General features: G+C 44.9%; 1 long non-coding RNA gene across 1 annotated transcript; it reads left to right on the forward strand.

Annotated features, from left to right (window-relative positions):
* Nucleotides 1–212: 212 nt before the first annotated feature.
* On the forward strand, nt 213–6,798 carry LOC142360836 (uncharacterized). Its single transcript, XR_012763408.1, has 4 exons — nt 213–379; nt 854–1,013; nt 1,773–1,822; nt 2,623–6,798. It is a non-coding gene; the product is annotated as an uncharacterized LOC142360836 (long non-coding RNA).
* Nucleotides 6,799–7,706: the final 908 nt, after the last annotated feature.

Below are 7,706 nucleotides of genomic sequence, written 5' to 3' on the forward strand. Positions count from 1 at the left end.
CGCTCGCAGGCGGCAGCGGGTCACAGGCGGGAGGAGGAGCCGCCGCCGGCACCGGGCGGGCGGGGCGAGGACGGGAGGGAACGGCGCCGCTTCCTCCGCCCAGCCCCGCACGCCGAGGCGGGGGGCCGCGCCGCGCCCGCTCCCCGCGGGAGGATGCGGGATGCGCCGCCTGCGCCCGGGAAGGCGGGGGGGGGGGGGAGGGAGAGCCCCGACCCGGCCCCAGCGCGGGGGAAGGATGAGCGGGGACGCCGCGGGAAGGCACCTCCTCAGGCCGGGGGCAAGGGGAGCGGCAGCGGGAGGGGTCGCCCGATCTCGCCGCGGCCCCCCCGCGCTCCCCATCCCCACAGCCAGGCGGGGACCGCTCCCCGTCGCGGCCCGGGTAAGCCGCCCGCCGCCCCACCGGCGCGGGGCCTCCCCGCACAGGCCGCGCCGCCTTCCCGCCGCCGGCCGAGGGGCCCTTGCGGCCTCGCCTCGGCTCGGCCGGCGGCGCGGGGAAGGGGGCTCCGGTTCCCGAGGGGAACGGCACCGGGCTGCGGGGCCGACAGCCGCGGCGGCCGTCGCCTGGCCTCCCGCGCCGCCCGGAGCTGCCCGCCGTGCCCTGTCGGGTTTCACGGGCGGAGCGCGCGCGAGGAAATGGTGTCACGGAGACGCGGAGTGGTTCGGGCTGGAAGGGGCCGTCAGGATCGTCTGGTTCCAACCCCCCCGCCACGGGCAGGGGCACCTTCCACCCCACCAGGCTGCTCAAATTAACAGAAATCAACAGAAACTGGACTAGTTGAAAAGGTTCCAAGGCGCCGTTCGGCTAATAACCGCCTATTCAGAAACAGTGCTTCATCTGTGTTGTGTTGTGCAGGTGGAGGGAGGGGATTCTGCCCCCCTGCCTTGCTGTGGTGAGAGCCCACCCGGAGTCCTGTGTCCAGCTCTGGAGCCCTCGGCATCAGGAGGACATGGAGCTGTTGGAGCAGGTCCAGAGGAGGCCACAGAAACGGTCAGAGGGCTGGAGCACCTCTGCTGTAAGGAAAGGCTGAGAGAGTTGGGGCTGTTCAGCCTGGAGAAGGGAAGGCTCTGGGGAGACTTTAGAGCAGCCTTCCAGTACCTGAATGGGGCCTATAGGAAAGATGGGGACAGACATTTTGGCAGGGCCTGTTGCAATAGGGCAAGGGGTAGTGATTTTTAGCTAAAAGAGGGTAGATTTAGACTAGATATCGGGAAGAAATTTTTTACAATGAGGCTGGTGAAACACTGCCACACAGGTTGCCCAGAGAGGTGGTAGATGCCCCATCCCTGGAAACGTACAAGGCCAGGTTGGACAGGGCTCTGAGCAACCTGATCTGGTTGAAGATGTCCCTGCTCGTTGCAGGGGGGTTGGACTAGATGACCTCTAAAGGTCCCTTCCAGCCCAAACTATCGTATGGTTCCATGCTAGGTACTTCAAATTGTGCTTTATCATAAGTATTTTACAGATGTGCTTATTTGGGAGAAGTTGTTTCTTACCTAATCTTTCCCTAGTCACAGGGTAGTTGAGGTTGGCAGGACCTCTGGAGATCGATCACCTGGTCCAACCCACTGCTCAAGCAATGCCATCTAGAGCAGGCTGTCCAGCAACATGGCCGGTTGGGTTTTGAGTATCTCCAAGGACGGAGACATCATGATCTCCATGGGCAACCTGCTCGGGTGTTTGATGACCCTCAGAACGAGAATGTGTTTGCTTACGTTCAAGTGGAATTTTCTTGATTTCAGTCTGTGACCGCTGCCTCTCATGCTTGTCCTAGGGAACCACTGAGAAGAGCCTGGCTCTGTCTTCTTCATTCCTTTCCATCAGGTATTTATCTGAGCCTTCTCTTCTGAGCAGTCCCAGGTATTTCAGCCTCTGCTCATAGTAGTCAGTCTGCTATGTGAGACACCCATGTCTTACACTGGTTTTCTCTCTCAAAGTCTACTAAACAGTAAGAGAGAATACTAATAAGATCTATGACTTATTTATTAAAAAATTACAGCCTTTTGCACAGCGTTAAACTTGACAATTTGAAATGTCTTCTCTGTGACTCTGTTCCATAAATGCACAATACCAAGACCCTACAAGGCTGCAAAGTTACTGTGTCTGAAGTAGCTGTTGGTAGCTGACAGTCCAGTTCACCTCTACCTTGTTTGTTCAACAGACTGTCATGACTACATGTAGTCAGCAAATAATTATTGTTCAATAGCATTGGTCTGGTTCCCACTAGAAGGAATGGCTTTGTATTTATTAGGTATGTGCTCTGTAAAAACTTAAGGCAAAAGAACACAGGAGCTGAGCTGTACCACTGAGGAAACAGAGTATTTGTATAAAATCTCTGTTTAGAAAGGATGAAACACATCCAGTTAAACACGTTGTTCTTCAAGTGTACCCAGCACCGGGTGTGATGTGTCTTTAGACCAGAATTAAGAACTTGAAGCTGTGTTTAGCTTGCTCTGTCCCCAGAAATATTGCCTTCAGTTCAGGAAAGATCATGAATGATACGTGTGGTGGCCAGGTGACTCATGCTACTTGAATATTCATACTGTTTTATTAAAATTGTTTTCTCCTTTACAACTAGTTACAGAAAAGTACAACAGAAACTGAAAATTAATTTTTTTTCACAGAATATTTTGCTCATAGTCGGGACTCGGCCTCTTCCCAGATACAAAACTCCAGGTCAGAGGGACCTCGTGCTTCAAGGAAACCAGCTATGGCCAAGCAAAAGTTTTCCAGGTTTCACTATCTGATGGCAGGGTCAGATGACATTGACTTCAAAATCAACACATTAAGGACATATGTGGCTTTAAGTACCGCCTTTGTTTCCTTCCATCAGCAAATCTGGTTGCCTAGAATATAACACAGAGCCTCAGTTGTACTGGTACTGTTATTAGTTTGTGCCTTATCTTTGTGGACATAACCTCGAGTAGAAGAGAAAAACAACCACGCCTGTGTCTACAGCTATGATCGGGGCATGTCTTTCCCCAGCACACTTTTACATTTAAAATTGAAAAAGTTATACTGGACCTCGAGTTTGTGACACAAAGGAGGTATTCGGGAAAATGGTATTTTATAAACCTAAAAACTACTCATGAGGCTTCTCTGGAAATAGTATTCTGCATAGATGGCCTAAGTTATAATTAATTATATGACTCTCCCAGAAATAAAATTTTATGTGCCCTTGGAATTCTACATGTAAGTCTGAGCTTTTCAAATGTCTTAGTTTTTTGTTGGGGATTTGTTTCAAATCCATGTGTCAGGATAAAATACATTGTCTTCAGATGTACCTTTGTCGTATTGAAAAGGGATTTAACAGTGAGGAAGCAACAAGCAAGAGGGGAATAACACACACCAAACCACAGCAAACGTTTCCTCCCACCTGCAAACACCAATCACATTTTAAAGGGATTTGTATTTCCTGTTCTGTTCATTTCTGTTAACAGATTCGGATGTTGACAGATACTGATTGCTAGGTATGTTCCAAATCTTTACTGTTTAAATCATTCTAACCAACCAGCCAATTTAATTCTCCTCTATTTTACTAACACTCATTATACTATTTTAGGTAATAAAATTGTGCATTTGTGCAAGAAGTAATTCTTTAAAACTCTATTGGATTTTTAGAATTTTTCTTCCCCAAATATTCAGTAAATCATTATCTCGGCCAATGATGTTGAAAAATAGGTGAAACAATAATTTTTGTGAATCATAAAGATCTTTTTAACAACTTTTATAGCATAGTCTTTCTTCTGATCAATGGACTGACAATTAAATATGTGTAGTACCAGCTTGACACTGCAGCATTCCTAAAAATCCTGTGGATGCGAAAGGTGGGAGCAACAGAGCAAGGGATTATTGTCTCAAGCCATGATACACAGCATGGAAAAAAAACGGGCTTCATCCTCTTCCGTAGAAGCAGCATGGCCAGTGAGTAACTGAAGAACAGCAATACGCGTGCGCTGACTACAACCTGCATGTTGTAATGCAGCACGGGAAAAGAGAAAAATGACTGCAACATTGTGGTAAGATTCCCATGCCTCCACCCACCACAGTATGAGATTAAAGTCCAAAATATGTAGAAAACAGACCTGCAAGGCTTCAAACAGGAATATGATGAACTCTGGATAAATAATGCTGTATCTCAGTAGTGGAGCTTACCCAGGACAGGTAACAGTATACAATATTGTTAATACAGTACTGAATACAATGTGAATACAAACTTGTTCCCTGTAACAATAAATGACTCTGAAAGATGTATGAACTGCAAGGCCCAGTAAGTGACAGTGTAGCGAAACTTTTTCTGAGAAGAGCAAACAGAAGGTTTCAACAGGCTGGTGGCACGCAGCCTGAAGTATGAGGTGCTGAAGAAAGGCCAGGAGAGATTAGGAAGGCTTGAGGTTATTTACTGTCAATACTGTTAAGCAAGATGGCAGCTATGAAGTCTAGCTGCAAAACAACTTTCTGCCTGGCCAAGGAAAAATAATAATAAAGACACGGGAATCTCAGCTGAGAAGTTCTGTTGCAGACAGAACAGATCCTGCCAAAAAGTCAAGATTCTTGCCAAGAGGAACAAAGAAAAGGTGCTTATGGAACATGCCTAAAGGAGTAAGTCTGTTAGGTTCCTGGCATCTTTTCATCACCTATTGAATAAAATTCTTTTAAATGGTTCTCTTCAGATGTTTTGAAGTGCTAATGAAATAATACTTGCTCAGAGAATAAAGATGCAGCAATTTCTGTGTCAAAGAATTATCTTAACAGTATAGAAGAATTGGCAGGAGGGTCTTTACAGGCCTTTTGCACTTCAGAGGTTTGCCTGAATACCTCAAAAGGGTTCTGTGTAGTGTTCCGTGAAGACAGGATACGAGAAGATGGCTGATGCAAGGTCAGAAACTCCTGTGGTAAACTGCGTGGCTGCGATAACATCACTAGCACATGGGAGGAACTGGCGTTTCTTAACACTGTGCTGGACTGCTTCAACAGATGGATAAAATCAGGTTGGAGAAAGCCTGTAAGATTGTGATGTGACAGATGGGAAGAAGCACAAATGATCTCTGGAAGATAGTGCACATGGAAGGGATTAACCACCTGGGGTCTGCCGATGGTGTCAGTCTTTCAGACATTTAGGACAAGAGTTTGTAGATCCAGCCCTCCATGGGAGCAGTTAATGTGTTCTTCTGTGTATTAGTGGAAACTCTTCTGTGTATTAGTGGAAACAAGTCAATCATGATTGTCTTCTGCCAGGTAGAGGAAGAGAATTCTAAATAGGCATTGGATAGTAACAAGGTAATTGAGGTGATTGGGGTAATTGGGGTAAAAGTTCTACCTGACTTTGGAAGAAGTAGAAGGAGTGATGCAGAACCTTCTTGGAGCTGCCTGACTATCAGGGAGTGTGTCAGGACATCAGTTTCCTAAGACACTTAGATGTGTGAATACAGGCACGAACACCTGCTAGTAAAGACACCCGTAAAAATCTGTTAACTTACAAAAAATGTTCAGCTTATATACCTAGAGAGAAGGCTGAACAAAAATGCTGAGAAAGCACTTCATTGTGAAGATGCCTGCAGTTTGTCCAACTACAGATAGCACAACTTTTGTCAGTCTCCTTTTACCCTTCACCAAAGGGCAGCTGTCGCCGCCTTCTCATGGGCACTGCTGAAACGCGCAGGGGGACCTGGCTGCAGTTGTACCGAGTCGGGTGGGGAGAAGGGGGACCGCTCCAGTCTGTCAAATCGCCCGCAGTCAGGTTCTGCGCTAATTGTCATGGAAAGCTGGATGTTCTTTGTCATCTTTGAGCATTCAGAGGTTTTTGTTAATTGTTTTTCCACAGGTGGAAGTACACCTCCAGTGTGTTTGAAAGTTGATATTGCTGGGAGGGAGAATAGCTAACTGGCATCTAGTTACCCTTAAGTGGGACATGGAAAGGGCTGGGTGCCAGAGGAGAAATATGAAGGAGCAAGCAGCTTTCAGTGCTTGAAAGGCTCGAGAGAAGTGGTAGCACCTGAACTTACAGACTCTGGGAAATGGAGAATTTGGTGGTTCCAACAAATGTGTGGAAGTAAGCATGTTGCAAGGCACGAGAAATACTTAACGACTGATTCCTGAGGAAGGCAAAAGGCATATATTCAAAATAGCCATAGATTTGTTTGCAAGAAGAAGTATGTGTGTAGAAAGATCTGGGTGAGGACATGTCCTATGGCATATACCAGGCCTATTCTGTAAACTTCATCAGTTTAATCCCTGAAGCAACTGTTTCAGCCGTAGAACAAGTGAATCTTCTGGACAGTTAGTATTTCATTTTGGATTTGTGAACTGGTCTGGTGTTAGTGTAAAACAGTTAGGTAACACCATGTTTATCCACGGTAAAGTAATATGAGTAAGTGTCCGGGGGAGTAAAGATTGTGTTCTGCTGTGTCTTTACTGGTTCATGTGTTTAACTAGCTACAGCCTTTAATGAACATGAGGTTTTATTTAGAGGATTTTCTCTTTCTGAGCAAAATTTTTACCTCCTCTCTAATTATAATAATAAATAGACAGTAGATAAAATCTGCATCTGACATTTTTTGAAATACAATTAGTCTGGAAATTGTTTTTGGTGTTGCAGTTCTACAGTTCTCTGATGCGACCTTTTTCAGGAGCTTTTAGCTCTATTTACCTGTATAAAAATAGCAAGTATTTATGAAAAATATACTTGGAAAATACGTGAAAACTATTTTAAATTGCTCTGTGATAAGACATTGTCAGTTTGTTTTGCAATGTTGCATCAATATTTTATTTATTTGACCAGAACTAACTGTATGTTCTAAAGCTAAAATATAATAAATTAACGGTTCCAGCAAATCTGCTTTTGTTCTTATAAATATGACATTGGTTTGTCCTCTGTATTTTTATGTGAGTTATTCTGCCTAGATGTAGTTAATTTATCTTTTTAATAGTTCTAACATAAAACTAGGCCTAGTTGGCTAAAAAAGAATTAATAGAAAATATTCAATATATGGATTATTCTACTAATATAAGCACATTATTTCTGGTAGGCAGTCAGACAGCTCTGAATCATTCCTGGATGTAGCTGTAACTTTAATAGCCTTTGGTAATAAGTGCAAGAAGCTTACTGTTTGCAAGAAAAAAAATCAGAGGCATGCTCGTGCTTATGTACACAGATGAACATCTTCCCTTCCAATTCTAGGTTATTTTGGATTATGTGAAGGAAAAATAACAATGACAAAACATTCTGCACAGAGACATGAACTATTCAAAAACATTCTGTATTTGATCTGAAATACAAAATGCCGCAGTGCCGGGGCGGATTCGAAAACAACAGAGCAGAGTGAAAGCGGTTGTGGATTCTCGTTATTTGAAGCTAGGACCAGTGGCTTGCTTTTAATCAGTTTGCTGTCAAACAATCATTACAACGTGTTTAGAACTATGCTAGAACTGTGAACCATGCCGCTGTGCTTCTAGGCCACAGAAGTGTGGTGAAGCAGGCCTCTTGCGGTATCATCCCACTGATAAATTTGCAGTAGTTTTCTTCAAGGTATTACAGAGACTGTACATTTGCTCCTCATTTAGTGGATAACTCTTCATCTCTGTGTTTTTGCACAGTATGTTTTACTTTGTTCCAAGAGCAACATGATACTGAATGGCTGTTCTGTAAAAGCTAGATAGTCCAGGAAAAAACCAAAATATTTAGTAGACTTGACCCTCGGTATCGTGA

This window comes from Opisthocomus hoazin, chromosome 3 (assembly GCF_030867145.1).
Source record: "Opisthocomus hoazin isolate bOpiHoa1 chromosome 3, bOpiHoa1.hap1, whole genome shotgun sequence".
Classification (NCBI taxonomy): domain Eukaryota; kingdom Metazoa; phylum Chordata; class Aves; order Opisthocomiformes; family Opisthocomidae; genus Opisthocomus; species Opisthocomus hoazin.